Raw genomic sequence first — 16,934 nt, forward strand, 5'->3', positions numbered from 1 at the left:
GAAGGTCCCATTTGGGGAACCTAAGCTTTCTTTGGGGCTTGAGCCTCGATGCACCTCGAAAAAATAGTCTAACCAAAGGATGAACTGCCCATGAAGTGCCGGAGAAGGCCGATAGTGCAGAAACTTGGACTCTCAGAGAGCTGACAGATAAAGGTAAATCTAGGTCCGTTTGAAGGAAGCTGAGAACGTCCTGGACTTTTGGATGTCTAAAAGACCTGCCCTGAGGAGAGCAAAACTCCACGAATTTGGACCAGATTCTTCCATAGACTTTATTTGTACTAGATCTTCTCGAGCTCATCAGAGTGGATATTACTTCTGAGGCACAACCTAGGGATTCCAGCCTCTCCCTCTCAAGAACCAGACCATCAGTCTCAGCACTGCCGGACAAGGGTGCAGGACTGACCCCTGAGAAAGAAGGTCCGGCCTGAGGGGGAGAGGCACCGGGTCCCGACAGCTGAGCTGGACCAGGAGAGGGAACCAAGGCCTGTTCGGCCAGTAGGGAGCTATTGTCACCACCTCCACTGGTTCCGCTCGGAGCCTCTGCAGGAATTTCAGCATAACTGGCAGTGGCGGAAAGGCATATGCCCGCTTGAACCTCCACTGATCCGTCAGGGCGTCTGTCCCGATGGCTTGACTGCAGAGACCCCTGGTGTAGAACTTCTTCAGCTTGCAATTGCAGGGGGAAGTTAACAGATCCACTTCTGGATCGGTCTTCAGTGACAAGATCCACCTGAACGTCTCTATGTGAAGAGACCACTCGTTGTTGTCCAACTCGATTCATGATAGGAAGTCCGCTTGAGTGTTTTGGACACCTGGGACAAAGACTGCCGAAATGTTGGCAAGGTTTTTCTGCGCCCACGATAGGATGGGCTCGACTTCCCGCAGGAGAGTGGGACTCCGAGTACCCCCTTGCCTCTTCACATACGACACCGCTGTGGTGTTGTCCATTCTTATCAGCACTGACTCCCCTATCAGGAGATGAGAGAAGGACTGAAGGGCACACCAGGCCGCTCGAAGTTCCAAGATGTTCGACCCTGGGTTGGGGAGACATGCATCCCACTTGCCCTGAGCCAGGATCGACATGCAGAGGGCTCCCCAACCGGTACCACTGGCATCAGTCGTGACCATCACCCAAGAGATGGGAGCAATGGAGTGGCAGGTCAGGAGGTTCTTGCGCTGAAGCCACCAGAAGAGGCTGTTTCTCATTGTAGAAGTTATGCGGATGACCTGATTCTTGTCCCCTGACTTCCATTGTCGTAAGAGACCTGACTGGAAGGGACGCAATCTCCATAAGGCCCATTTGACCATGGGAGTCGTGGAAACCATCGTGCCGACGACTTTCAGGCCCTGAGAGGCTTTCATTTGCCGGGCATGTAGGGCCCGAGAAACTCTGTCTCGAACCGTAGGAATTTTCTGTAGTGGAAGGGAGATAGTGTTTGCCACTGTATCGAACTGAGCTCCCAGATATATTAGACGCTGAGTTGGGGCCAGTTGACTCTTTTCTAAGTTTAGGAGCCACCCGAAGTTGGACAGCGTGGAAATTACTTGTTCCCGGTGGACCAGCAACTGCTCCCTGCTCTGAGACAACACCAGCAGGTCGTCGAGGTAGTGGTAAAGACGTACCCCTTTTGATCTTATGAGTGCCACCATAGCTAGGAGGACGTTGTCAGGCCGAAGGGGAGGCAGATAAATTGGAGATGATCTGACCCCACTTGGAAACGGAGGTATTTGTGAAATTCTTTTTCCACTGGGACGTGGAAATACGCGTCCTTCAGGTCGATTGATATCATCCAGTCGCCTGGCTGTATAGCTCTCTGAATGGTCACCAAGGTTTCCATCTTGAATCTTCCATTCTCTATGAATTTGTTGAGATATGTGAGGTCTATGACTGGGCGCCAAGAGCCCCCTTTTTTTTGAACTAGGAAGAGAGGGGAGTATATCCCCTGGAACCATTCATCCTGTGGGACATGTACCACTGCTTCTTGAGTTTTCAGAAGGTCCACATAGGACAGCAATATCTGTTTCTGATCCTCTGCACGAGGAAGAAGAGTGGAGACGAATCTGGGGCGAGGAGTACTGGAAAAGGCCCATCTGTGGCCTGACGAGACTGTCCTTATGACCCAGAAGTCTGAGATCGAGGCCACCCAGACGTGCCGGAAGAGGAGCAGATGAGCCCCCACCCAGCCCGCCTGGGTGGGCGGGCGCAATCTCAAAAAGACTTAGCCTGATTGCGACCACTGGACGTTTGATTTTTAACAGGTTTACGAAAGGATGTCTGCCCTCTGCTCCAATTCTTCCTAAAGTCCCGGCTAGGCTTGTAGGAGCGTGCTTCCCTGGAGCGCTCCAGGCTTCGTCTTCTGAACTGGGGTTTCTTTCGACCCAGCATGCGCCTGTCCTGGAGAAGAAAACCCGATTTACCACCTGTGGCTCGCGTAATGGCATCGTCAAGCTTATTGCCAAACAGTGAGGACCCCTCAAATGGGATTTTACACCATGCTTGCTTAGAACCCGGGTCAGCAAGCCAGGGGCGCAACCAAAGGGCTCTCTTGGCCGTAACCGAGGACAACATAATACGAGCCAGTAGGCGGATCAAATCAATGGATGCCTCCCCCAGGAAGACCGCTGCCAGCTTCAGCTCTGCGGCTGCCGAACTTCCGGCCAGCTCTTCTGACACGCCCTTAAGGAAGGACTCCACGTTCTCCGTCCAGGCCTCCATGGCTTTAGACATGGCCGCTAGTGCCAGGGCCGGTTTACAGGCCATACCGGTGAGCCCATAAATTCTTTTTAGATCTAGATCTATTTTCCTCTCGAGCCCATCTTTGAAAGATACTGCGTCTTCTAGAGGAAGAGTCACGTGTTGGGCCAGACGCATAAGAGCTGCATCCACAAGGGGAGTATTCTCCAAACTCTTCACTTCTTCTGACTTGAAGGGGTACAATCTGGAGGTTTTATTAGACATGGAGGACTTTTTCTCTGTTTTACTCCATTCTTCCTCAATGATGTCCTTTAGCTCCGGAAGGAGCGGAAAGTTTGCGCGTTCTTTCCCCAGATGCTTGAAGAATTTTTTCTGCTTGGCTGGGGGAGTGGAAGGGTCTTTCCACTTCAAGGCCTCCTTGATTGCTTTGATTAATGGGGAAACCATCGCGAAATCAAATCCTCCAATGTCCTCTTCATTAACAGACTCGTCATCTGAAGAGTCAAGAGAGGCAGCATAGTTCTGGGAAGTGGCCGGATCATCACGGGCCTCCTCAGCCGGCGGGCCAGACAAGGTAGTAGACTGGCTCGATGTGCGAGGTGTATCCCTCTCCATTAGGGATTGCTGCACCACCCGTTTCACAAGAGACTCTAAACGCTGGTTTTCCGTCTCCTTTTCCCCAACCGCACGGGCAAAGCAATGGTCACACAAGGACTTGCCCTCCGGGACTCGTGTCCTACATCCCCAGCAGACTCTGCGATCAGAGCGGCTGTCATGGCGGTGGGAGCGGTGTCTGGAGGAGGAACGAGAACGTCTCCCCTGGTGGGATCCGGACTGGGAGTCTCGTCTGGATCTGGATGAAGATGAGTGATATTGTGGCTTGGCAAGGTCACTGACATTCTGGACCGCGGTTAGCGGGTCCGATCTGGAAGGGCTGGAGAAAAAAAGAAAGAGGGGAAGGGGAAAAAGGCAGAACATAGTATCAGCACCACAACACTCGTGCCCAAATCTCATCCCCTCCCCTCACGAGCACATACCACATACCGGTGACTTTAAGCAGTCTGCAGAGAAAAAATGGCCTAAAAAACCAAGGCACCAAAATGAGAAGGTTTCAAGAAAACTCTGCTTAAAAGATACACAAATGCATGGATCAACACATATTCAAGGCAAAGAACTCTTGCCGCATATATATATATATATATATATATAGATCTATATATATATATATAGATCTATATATATATATATATATATATATATATATATATATATATATATATATATAGATCTATATATATATATATATATATATATATATATATATAATCTTTTTATATGTGTTTTAATTATTATTATATAAACATTTTTTTTTTTTTTTAATTAAATACTGTCTCCTTTAAATAATTATTAGTCCATTATTTTTACCTTGTATATATATATATATATATATTTTTCTTAGAAAAACAATGGAGGGTATTTGTTTTCTCTTTTTTTTTTGTCAAAATAAATTCAGAGGTCTTAAGCCACTCACCTGGAGACTAGCAGGGATCCGCTCCTCCTTTCCCTACCAAGGGAAATCCCAACACAGCAGGACAGGAGGGCGGAATTTAAATTTCCCGCCCGTGACATCACCATCTCCTACTGCGCACACGCAATAGGAGACCGCCGCACGGCGCCTGCGCGGCCGACGAACGGACTGCCATACCGCGCATGCGCGAGCCAAGCATCGCTCTCGAGGCGGCTACAGCGCAGGCGCCAGCGGCGGAGACTACCACAACCCGGAAGTGCCGTGGCAGGCTGGAACGCACGCGTTCCAGCCGCCATGAGGAGAACGAGACACACTAAACTACCAGGGAAAAACAGACCACATATAAAAACTACCATGGAGAATGCAAAGAAGAAGCCACAGACCTTGCCAGCCGTTGATGAAACTGTCCGCTGGGCATACAGAGGCGACCACCCGTCCACCAAGGGGAAATACTCAAGCCTCTTTAAGCTACTCGCCCGCCCATGGCTGGGCTCTGAGCTGCACCGCAAAAAGGTATGCCAAATCTTGGATCCATTCAATCCTGACGCGAACAGCATGTATAGGTCCATAGAGGAGGACAAAAAAGGAACGCAGTAGCTAGTAGTGAGTACTCATTTATGGGAATGGGGTCCTATAGCATTGGAGAGGAGGCGGGGTTAACCCACACGTAGGCTGCCATGGAGTCTGTCAGGAAAGGACTGTTTTTGTATCAACTACTTGGCATAGGCATAGTGTTGCTTGTCTTGATGTCACTGTAAAGTGCAAAATATCTAAGCAAGTGATGATTGGTACCTGTGGATCCCAATTTATGTTTATACAACAATAAATTATTTCAATTTTCCAATTCAATCTAAAAAATATATATATAATGGACACCATGGTATATTCAAGAAAGGAAGCACATTTTTTTCACAAATATATTTTGTTGGGACTGAAAATTAAACAGCTAAAGATAAAACAGCTGTTGATCTAGTGCAGCAGACTCCAAACTATGGCACTTCAGTTGTTCAGGAACTACAATTCCCATCATGCCTAGTCATGTCTGTGCATGTCAGAATTTTACAATGTCTCAATGGACATGTAGTTCTTCAACAGCTGGAGGGCCATAGTTTGAAGATCCCTGATCTAGTGTTTGTCTCTATTCATGGGATGACAGCTCTAATTGATAAAGGTTTGGCAATAACTGTCATGCATAAATACACATACAGCCTTCTCCAATGTACTTTGTTGGAAATCTCTGCCTGTTCACTTTGTTTATTATCAGCTGACATACCTGTGAATATGTGAAATTCTTAGAAAAATATCTGATCAAAATACAGCGCTTATTGGGTGCCGATCAGCAGACCTTTTTCGGACATGCTTCATGTTGGAGCGTCTGCCGTACACATGAGTCAAATGTCCTCTGGTTACTATTGAACCGGCCAATACCGCCTGATATTTGGCTCGGATGTATGGCCCTTAAGAGTATTTGAGGCCTGGTGTAAGCTGCTTGGCTTATTTACCTTATTTACTAAAGTCAAATTCCAGCCAATTTTGAGTATTGGCAAGAGTAAATGCTTTTTTCAAGCTTTAAATGCTATCTGTGACCCCACTGGGGAGATTTACATTTACATTCAGTCTGGGTAACAGAAGCACAGGAAATCAGGGTAGTGGTTATCAATAACCTGGCAGAGGTTCTCACCCTTTCTGATTTGATTGAATGAAAAATATTTTGCTACTTTGGGGTTGATTTCCTAAAAGTTAATAGGTTGTTCACTTTGCAAGGACATTTTTACTTAGCTTAGTGAATGTGGTAAAAGTTCACTTTTCAAAAACTATCCAATTATGTGGTAAAAAAAAGTATTTGCATTTAAGTAAATTAACCCCTTTAGTATTCTTGACTTTCACTGGCAGGAATCAAATTTCCCCATTGGGCAAAGAGATGACATGAAAAGGATTATATCTCTTCCCAATCCTGTATCAAACTCACACAAAAAAGTTGAGGGTTGTGTTATATAACAAAAATAATTATCTCATCTGTCTCTTCTACAGAAGTCAATTAAATGGTCAAGTGAGGGAGTTCACACACACTGATCGAAATTCAATCAGTCTATGGCCAGCTTTACTCTGGATGACCAACAGAGACTATTTTCAATAATGTTATTTACATAGTGGCAGGAAGAAAATTGCAGGATACCTGAAAGACCTGTATTTGGTACAAATAATTACAACTTTAATGAAATAAGAAAAAAGTAAGGTAACAAAATAGCATAGTATTCACACGCTTTTTGTCTTCCTTTTCTGGCTTTAGTAGTAGTGTTTTGTTATTTCAGTATTTGTTATTGTGGCCTGCAGTTGACATTTTAATTATGTGATGCCACCATACATTTATTTTCATCAAAAGCCTGTGACATGATTCAGACTTGTTAAAGACCATTGTTGCACTGAGACTATAAATCTGTATGTTTATTTCTGTATCCTATATCCTTTTGTAGGGTATTAAAGTGATTGTAAAGTATAGTTTTTATAACAAACATGTTATACTTACCTGCTCTGTGCAATAGAACTGCACAGAGTGGCACTGATCCTCCTATTCTGGAGTGACCCGCTGGTGCTCCTGGCTCTTTTTCCTCTTGGTGTGCCACTGTAGGAAGCCGCTTCTCATTGTGGCACACCTGTGGGCTCAATCCTAACCCGCACTGCCTGCGTCCATAGACACAGACTGCACAACATTTTCTTTACCTTAAAGGATAAGTTCACCTTTTAAAAATAAATGTCCATTTTTTTGCAGATAAAAAATTGTGCATTTACTATTTTTGTTTTAGGAGCCTGGAAAGCAATGATCAGTAGATCACTGAAGCCATGCAGGTCTCCTACAGACTGTCAGTGTAAGCTGTCTGCCCATATATTGTATGGGCAGGCAGTTTTACACCGTCAGGAAGAATCAATTAACTAGCATAGTGCTCAGTAGGGATGAGCTTCGAGTTCGAGTCGAACATGAGTTTGACTCGAATATCGGCTGTTCGCCAGTTCGCTGAACAGCGAAACAATTTGGGGTGTTCGCGGCAAATTTTGAAAGTCGCAGAACACCCTTTAAAAGTCTATGGGAGAAATCAAAAGTGCTAATTTTAAAGGCTTATATGCATGGTATTGTCATAAAAAGTGTTTGGGGACCTGGGTCCTGCCCCAGGGGACATGGATCAATGCAAAAAAAAGTTTTAAAAACGTCCGTTTTTTCGGGAGCAGTGATTTTAATAATGCTTAAAGTGAAACAATAATAATAATAAAGTGTAATATTCCTTTAAATTTCGTACCTGGGGGGTGTCTATAGTATGCCTGTAAAGGGGCGCATGTTTCCCATGTTTAGAACAGTCTGACAGCAAAATGACATTTCAAAGGAAAAAAAGTCATTTAAAACTACTCGCGGCTATTAATGAATTGCCGGTCCGACAATACATATAAAAGTTAATTGATAAAAATGGCATGGGAATTCCCCACAGGGGAACCCTGAACCAAAATTATAAAAAAAAAATGACGTGGGGGGTCCCCCTAAATTCCATACCAGGCCCTTCAGGTCTGGTATGGATATTAAGGGGAACCCTGGCCAAAATTTAAAAAAAAATGGTGTGGGGTTCCCCTCAAAATCTATACCAGTCCTGAAGGGTCTGGTATGGATTTTAAGGGGAACCCCGCGCCAAAATAAAAAAAAAAATGGTGTGGGGTCCCCCAAAAAATACATACCAGACCCTTATCCAAGCACGCAACCTGGCAGGCGGCAGGAAAAGAGGGGGGATGAGAGAGCACCCCCCCTCCTGAACCATACCAGGCCACATGCCCTCAACATTGGGAGGGTGCTTTGGGGTAGCCCCCCAAAACACCTTGTCCCCATGTTGATGGGGACAAGGGCCTCATCCCCACAACCCTTGCCCGGTGGTTGTGGGGGTCTGCGGGTGGGGGACTTATTGGAATCTGGAAGCCCCCTTTAACAAGGGGACCCCCAGATCCCGGTCCTCCCCCCTGTGTGAAATGGTAAGGGGGTACAAAAGTACCCCTACCATTTCACAAAAAACTGTCAAAAATGTTAAAATGACAAGAGACAGTTTTTGACAATTCCTTTATTTAAATGTTTCCTCTATCTTCTATCTTTCTTCGGTTTCTTCCTCCATATTCTTCTTCTTCTGGTTCTTCTGGTTCTTCCTCCGGTGTTCTCGTCCGGCATCTTCCTCCACGGCGTCTTCTTCCCTTCTTCTCCTCGGGCCACTCCGCATCCATGATGGCATGGAGGGAGGCTCCCGCTGTGTGATGCTTCTCCTCTTCTGACGGTTCTTAAATAACAGGGGGCAGGGACACTAGGTGACCCCACCCCCCTCTGACTCACGGGGACTTGACGGGGACTTCCCTGTGGCATTCCCCGTGATGTCAGAAGGAGGCGGTGTTACGTAACGGGTGACCCCGCCCCCTCTGATGTCATAGGGAATGCCACAGGGAAGTCCCCGTCAAGTACCCGTGCGTCAGATGGGGGGCGGGGTCACCGGGTGGCCCCGCCCCCCCATTATTTAAGAACCATCAGAAGAGGAGAAGCATCACACAGCGGGAGCCTCCCTCCATGCCATCATGGATGCGGAGCGGCCCGAGGAGAAGAAGGGAAGAAGACGCCATGGAGAAAGATGCCGGACAAGAACACCGGAGGAAGAACCAGAAGAAGAAGAAGGAGAAGATGGAGGAAGAAACCGAAGGAAGATAGAAGATAGAAGAAAGAAGAAGCATTTAAATAAAGGAATTGTCAAAAACTGTCTCTTGTCATTTTTAACATTTTTGACAGTTTTTTTGTGGAATGGTAGGTACCCCCTTACCATTACACACAGGGGGGAGGGCCGGGATCTGGGGGTCCCTTGTTAAATGGGGGTTCCAGATTCCAATAAGCCCCCCACCCGCAGACCCCCACAACCACCGGGCAAGGGTTGTGGGGATGAGGCCCTTGTCCCCATCAACATGGGAACAAGGTGTTTTGAGGGGCTACCCCAAAGCACCCTCCCAATGTTGAGGGCATGTGGCCTGGTACGGTTCAGGAGGGGGGGCGCTCTCTCATCCCCCTCTTTTCCTGCGGCCTGCCAGGTTGCGTGCTTGGATAAGGGTCTGGTATGGATTTTTGGGGGGACCCCACGCCATTTTTTTTAAAGTTTTGGCTCAGGGTTCCCCTTAAAATCCATACCAGACCTGACGGGTCTGGTATAGATTTTGAGGGGGACCCCACGCCATTTTTTAAAAAAAAATTTGGCCGGGGTTCCCCTTAATATTCATACCAGACCTGAAGGGGGACCCTCACGTCATTTTTTTTTAAGTTTTGGTTCGGGGTTCCCCTGTGGGGAATTCCCATGCCGTTTTTATCAATGAACTTTTATGTGTATTGTCGGACCGGCAATTCATTAATAGCCGCGAGTAGTTTTAAATGACTTTTTTTCCTTTGAAATGTCATTTTGCTGTCAGACTGTTCTAAACACGGGAAACATGCGCCCCTTTACAGGTATGCTATAGATACCCCCCAGGTACAAAATTTAAAGGAATATTACGCTTTTATTGTTTCACTTTAAGCATTATTAAAATCACTGCTCCCGAAAAAACAGCCGTTTTTAAAACTTTTTTTGCATTGATCCATGTCCCCTGGGGCAGGACCCAGGTCCCCAAACACTTTTTATGACAATAACTTGCATATAAGCCTTTAAAATTAGCACTTTTGATTATTCATGTTTGTGTCCCATAGACTTTAACAGTGTTCAGGTGTTCTAACAAATTTTTTGCCTGTTCGCAAGTTTTGGTGCGAACCAAACAGGGGGGTGTTCGGCTCATCCCTAGTGCTCAGCAGTGCTTTGATTGTTTATTAAGCACTACAAGCCGACAGCCACAAAGGCTGCCAGTAGTTGTGGTCCATTCATTCACAGAACACTGTAAATGAATGACGCAGCCGAGCGGGTCATTTTCTTTAGGCAGTGGCAGCGAGCACGGGTAGAAGATCCCCCGCTTGCTGCCAAAATGAGGGACAGGGAGGGTGTGAGGGCCGGTACATTTGTAACATTACACATCTTACACCCTGATGGGTGTAACATGTTACAAAAGATGAACTTATCCTTAAATGCAAGGCATGTATTAGGGAAAAAATGTTTAGGCTTTTGAACCACGTTAATCAATATAAACTTGATCAGTAACAGAGTTAGACAGAGAAAAAAAAACATATATATCTCAACTCACAAAGAATTTATTGATACCCTGGCTTCATTCTATGTAATTTGAAGCTTTCATTATTTTTGATCAAGTTTCAAAGCAATATTAAAAATCATTGTTTCGTGCTTGTCCAAATTTTGTTCACTATTCACACTGCTTTTAAGGAAAACCCATTTAGAACTATACTTATACTAGAACTGAAACAATTATATTGACTAAAAAAATCTATAATAAAAGGGCTTGTATCTCATGTAAGTCATCTAATTAATTTTACACACATGCAGGATTTAGCCCTTGCAAACAGCCTTGAAATAAAATCAATGGCATCATGTTTAAATAACACTGCAAAATCCTTACAATCTATTATGCACCCATTGGTAATAAGCAGCTTCAGAAGGGAAAAAAATAACTTTTCCTTAAATTCTGTTTTTGACTTGCTAATTTCAAAACAACAGTTACTAAATATAGCAAATTTTCAAGCCATGCAGGTTCATTATACTCTACTCCTGTTGTATACGTCACTTTTGTTTCACAGGGGATCGTAAAAAATCAACGTGCAGGGAATTGTAACAAGGATTTTCTGAACAAAGAGGTTCAGAATCAATTGACAAAATGGGCTTACACTCATTAAAAGTAAAATTGCAATTTTTTTTGTGCTAATGTGAAAATGGTACTATGCTTTCAAATGAAAAGGATAGGAATTAAAAGGAATGATTGGAATGATTGATTTTGACCTAGAGCTTTGTTTGTTCATATTGAAATTTAAGATAGAAATAAGTGAAGCACAACGTACAGTATGAAAAGAAAATACAAAAGCAGGAAAGTTTGTAGGGAAAAGAAAAACAGCTTTTTTATTTTATATATTTATTTAAGGTGTCCATATTTATGTTTTTGCTGTTTGACATGATGTACTGTATGATTAATGGCTGGATTTTTATAAAATCACTTGGTCTATACTGACTACTTTAGGCCCATTAAAACATATTCATTGTGTTAAGTTGTGATAATCACATATTACTGCAATGCATAGCATCAGGCATACCACAAAAGTGTGTTTTGTGGTGTAACATATTTATAGTTCAGATTTATAATTTTAACTTTATTTTTCTGTTTAAAATTATTTGCTGTATAATTAAGTGATGTTTTTTTATTCTAAATTACTTGGTATGTACGGACTACTTAGGGGATATTGCAATGCACAGAAATGATGTTGCCACAATATGGTGTTTTGTGGTGCAATTCATTTTTAAAGACATCACAATTCACAAATGCTATGTTCCTGCACTGCAGCATACCACAGTCATGGTAACACAACGCATTAGGAAAAATAGTCCATGTCCCATTTTAGCTGTGCTGTGGTGTGTTAGTAGCTTATTTAAATGAATGAATGGAAATAGATTGGGTATTGTCCATATTCACTGATGTCTGGAAGCTCTCCATTGGGAAATTTGTTGTGACTTTTAGACCTAAAACCATTGGTTTTTGGTAATGTTTTGACAGACCTAAGACCATTAACAAAAACTACCACATTTTTGCTGGTATTCTATTAACAACCCCTGGCTTGATAATCTAAAATATTTAAGGAAACCTTATGAATCTGGTATTCATCTTGTGTGTGTAATGTTTTATTACTTATTTCCCTGGTCACCTACTACAGTATATATTTATAGAATATATATAATTTTGGCGGGCATAATTGAACACTTCTTTGTTTTATTCCTCTTTTATTTTTTTTTATATTTGCCAAAAAATGTTTTGAAACGTGTAACTAAAATAAAATAATTTAATCTCAAAGCCTTCTGACCATACTTTGGAGTCAACTTGGCTGAAGCTGCTTATACTGCTGCTTTATATTGTCAACATACAGTATAACACAGTTACACAGGGAAACTTTTTGTTTTTTAGAGTGGAAAATCATTGCAAACAGAGCAAATATTTTGACACTTTTTAAAATTTGAATACAAAAAATAAACTTTGAGGCCATACTTTTTATTCTTTTTGGAATTTGACCTATTTAAACGTAACTTTAATAAAACTAGGTCATGCTGAAAAATAGGTCAGGCATAAGTACTTGGCCTTCATGTTGTCTTTGAAAATATCCTTTAAGAGTTAAATTGTCTAATCTGGAACCTTAGCTGGCTAACCAAGCTTATCACCATTTTCCAGAAAAGTAGCTATCAGCATAATGAAAGACAAAAGTGTCTAGATATCGTTTGCTTAATTCTTCAATGAATAATGAAAGTGCCTAAATTTGAAGAGAAAAAAGTCATTTGTATAACTAATAAAAATGACCTGCAAATCAGATCTCACAGTTTTTTGAGAGGCAGAAAGTGATTATAATGCTGGGATTAAGTTATAACAAATCAAAGGAATACAAAGTGGCTCATTTTTTTGCCTTTTTGAAGGGCTGCTTTAAAGAATAAGACACTGCAATTTTTCTACAGTTTTTCTCATTGTTGAAGTGAGTGCTAAATTAAAGCAACTGATGTAGAAAGATAATATGGATATGATGAAATCAAAATGTCAATGGAAAAATATTTTATTTTTTTGTGCTAGCTCAATGTGTAAGAGCCACCTGTTCAAAACATTCACTTATAGCACTGTGCAAGTGGCTGAAATGTAAAATCCTCTAAATTAGACATAAAAGATTTTGAATTAATTTTTGCAAATGAAAGCTATCTTTGTCATGCTTGTACAAACATTTTATTATGGTAGAATAAATGGGCACAGTTTTCATAGCATACCTATTTAATCTCTGAGAAAAAACAATGTTTTGTTGAGACAGTGCTAGGGCATCCATATAATTTCACTTACATGCAGCAAAGAATTAAAGAACAAGTGTACTTTCCTCAAAATCCCCTAATCTACTCACAGGGCATTCCTCTTTACCTTTCCGATTACATGAATTGAACATTTGTCTCCCCTCTGCCAGCTGAAATGCAATGTTTACTGACATTATCCAGCTTCAGCTGAAGCCTCTGCCTAGTCTTATCTCTGGCAGCCTGCAGTGGGGAGACAAAATTTGAGTGTTGAGAAAACACTTCCCATGGCACACCTTGTCCCTCTTCTCCACATAATACTATACCCCATTCATTCACAACTAATCAATGCAGGGACTACCAGCAGCTTCTCTCACACTCGAAAACTGCCACTGATTTTCACAAGCTGTCTACAGACAGCTCAGATCCCTCTCTCTGCCCGTGCAGTGATCAGAGACTGCAGGATTACCAACCCTCCTGCTCTGACTTGTAGTAAAGAAAAAGGAGAATTTACTAATCCTTTAAAAAAAACACTGTCCAAGCCATGCTTTTCCCATAGGTCATAGGAGTGCACTTAGTACTGCACTCCTCTGACCCAGATTCAGCCAACAGAGGGTTAAAGTCTGCAGTGAGCGCTGGAAGGGCAAAATACAGAGTGGTGAATGACAGTCACCACTCTGTGTTCAGAGAGGACCTGAGTACTGAGTGATCAGATGTCTTTGATCACTCAGTCCTCAGTGTAGAGCTAAAGGGGACAAGTGCAGCTCGGGTGCTGCATCTACAGTACATATCTAAGCATGAATGTTTTTTTTTTAGAATTCCACATTGCTCTTTTAATGGCTACACACTGGTAGGAATACAGCAGGTTTCTTAAATGTTAAAACTGGCTACTAACATTGACTCTTTCATAAATCAAAATAAAGGAGATATCAACTGCATTTTTGAAGTTTAGTTTTTTTCATGTCTTAGACCAGGCCTTGTAGTCTCTTAATCTTATTCATTTTGATCTATGCAAGACCAATGCTCATCATTGGATTCTATTTTTTTTATGTATGTTAGACTTTTGAAAGAGTCACTGTAAACTAAATATATAGCTTTAAATGCTTTATAAAGCACCTAAAACTTGCCAGTTTTTACCATGATCTGTTTTAAGTTGTCCTGTTATTAAAATGCTCACTTCAGATAAATCTAGGGCTACACGTCAACATTAATGAACCACAATATTAGCTTGATTAAAATAATAGTACTAACAATAGTAAAAAATTTTGTTTTTTTCCCATGAGTGAAAATTGAGATCCTCCAGATCCCAGCCCAAGCAGCCAAAATTACATGGACACAGAGACCCATGTAAACAGAAAATGGAAAAACCCTTACATGCACTGATAAGATTTTTTTTACATGATGCTGGGCACTTTCTTATATACAGTATAACTTAAAAAAGACTATAGTCAAGCCAACAGTCACTGCAATTGTGATAAATGGTGATAAACCATTTTTTGTGAAGCATGCCTGAGCAGTTTTGCAGATCTATTGGACCTTTCAAATCAGTTTAAAATACTAACTGACCTACAGCACAAACGCTAGAAAAACTCCTAAGGTGATGTAGAGAAAGATAATTTTATTAGGGATGTAGAATGGTTTGAACTTTGGCTGTTTAGTGAACAGGCAAACTAAATAGGGAGCTTTTACCCACCCATTAGAAGTCCTAAAATTAGCAGCAGTATTACCAACAATGTCAAATGTGACAGTTTACCATTTAGGGCTCCTGGTTGTCAGGACGTTAGCAGCTGCCAGCATCCTTGCAACCAGTGTTGCATCCTCAGACCTTTTTATCAACTGAATGTAAACAAAGAGGCAGGGATGTTGGCTGACATCATTGCTCAAATATGGCCATGATCATATTAGGTCAACAAAATCAGCCAGCATCCCTGCTTTTTTGTTTTTATTCAAGCTGCCAGGCATCTGTCAGTTGCATCCAGGAGGGTGATGGGAGCAGACATGCATCATATTTTAAAGGGGGCTTCCATATTCCAATAAGTCTTAAAGTGGTTTTAAAGGCTCAAGGTATTTTACCTTCATGCGTTCTATGCATGAAGGTAAAAAACCTCCTCTGTCCAGCAGCCCCCCCTAATACTTACCTGAGACCAATCTTGATCCAACGATCTTCACAAGAGCCTCGGCTCTCCGGGACTCTCCCTCCTTGTTGACTGAGACAGCAGTGGGAGCCATTGGGGGGCAGAGAGCCTTTTGAACCAAATTAGGCCGCATGCACTTCCTATGTTACCCATTTACAAAAAAATACAGTCTAATTAAACACATTGTAACTAAAGACAGTGTGACAAAGTCATGTTTAAAAAAAAAAAAAAACAAGACAAAAAAGTCCCATGGTGTAAATCTATTGTCAATCGAGTTGTCTAGTGATGTAGATCAATGTCATTCATGAGGAATGGTACCCGTCGACCTTCAAAAACAAAAAACATCTGCTGACATGTGCTCATTGCAAATGACAGCCCCTATGATGTTATTAACCCAAAATGGTAGTGTCTATTTTTGGTCAATTACATCGCCCAGTAACCCCCAGCCCTTTGTTTACATTCTGCTGGGGGAATGTCATTTGCAGTGAGTTTCTATAGGCAGAGGAGGTGTTGGTTGTTACTTTCAGCAGGTCAGTGGGCATCCTTCATCATGATTGATGTGGATCTACATCACTGGACAATGTGATTTATGCTTGGAATTACATTGTGGGACGTTTTCTGTTTTATAAAGAACTTTGTCAAATGTGTGACTGTGTTTATTAACTTTAGGCATTATGAAAAGAGCTGCTCTCTGCTGAAAATAATTATTTTTATTTTTAATTCCCCATGCCAGCTCCCCATGCTCTTTGTTTGACATTAACCTGCCTATTAGCTTTGAAAATGGCAAGAACGTTAATAGATTTTTTTTTTAGATTCAGCTACCATTGACTTCATTGGAGTTTGAATTAACATTTCAACCAAGGAGCAGTTCCCAAAAATTTCCTGCAAACCAAGCCTGGGTACATTTGGCTCATTCTGTGTCAGATTTAAAGTGTATTTACATTTTTGCAACCAAATTGGTATAACTACAATAAATGAGGGGACACACACCACATAGATCAACCACATCTGCTGACAGAGGCTTCAGCTACATTCCCTATGTCTTGGCCACCACCCCCCAATCAATTTCTCCTTGATTGGGCTCAGTTATACATCAACTTTACACAACAAGCCTTATTCAGTGTTAAATGCATCAGATGGGCTTGACCAAATGCAGGGACTGTAGCTGAAGCTTCTGTTAGCTTACCAGTAGATGTGGTCGATTTATGTGGTGTGTGCCCCTTAATTTTGCTATTGTTTTTGTTCCAGAGACTGAGATGTGCTCCTAGAGGAGCTGTCACCATCTGTGGGGGAAGAATCATCCAAAGGACAAATGGGAAGTGTTTGAATGCCGCTATTTTTAGCATGTGTTTAAATTGGGAAAAAATTTTTTACATGTTCTCAATCACATAGCATATATTAAAAAAAATTACATTTCCTGCTTACATTTTACTTGTTTTTTTCTGAAAACTCTAAAACTGTAGTGGGGGCTTTGAAGTTAATGCTTACCATAATTAAAGTCATATTATGCTGACTGATCATATAATCAGCTGAAAACTAGATTCGAACACTGTCCAGGGAAATCAATAAAGGCCCAACAACCCATTTCTGACAATAGATTCCTTAAGAACCACCTGCGT

The 16,934-nt window shown here is 42.2% G+C and overlaps 1 protein-coding gene across 1 annotated transcript in view; it reads left to right on the plus strand.

Moving 5' to 3' along the window:
• The window catches only part of GALNTL6 (polypeptide N-acetylgalactosaminyltransferase like 6), a 2,428,129-nt gene that overhangs the window by 971,955 nt on the left and 1,439,240 nt on the right, over positions 1 to 16,934 (plus strand). The window lies entirely within an intron of this gene.

Source organism: Aquarana catesbeiana, linkage group LG01 (genome assembly GCF_042186555.1).
Source record: "Aquarana catesbeiana isolate 2022-GZ linkage group LG01, ASM4218655v1, whole genome shotgun sequence".
NCBI lineage: Eukaryota > Metazoa > Chordata > Amphibia > Anura > Ranidae > Aquarana > Aquarana catesbeiana.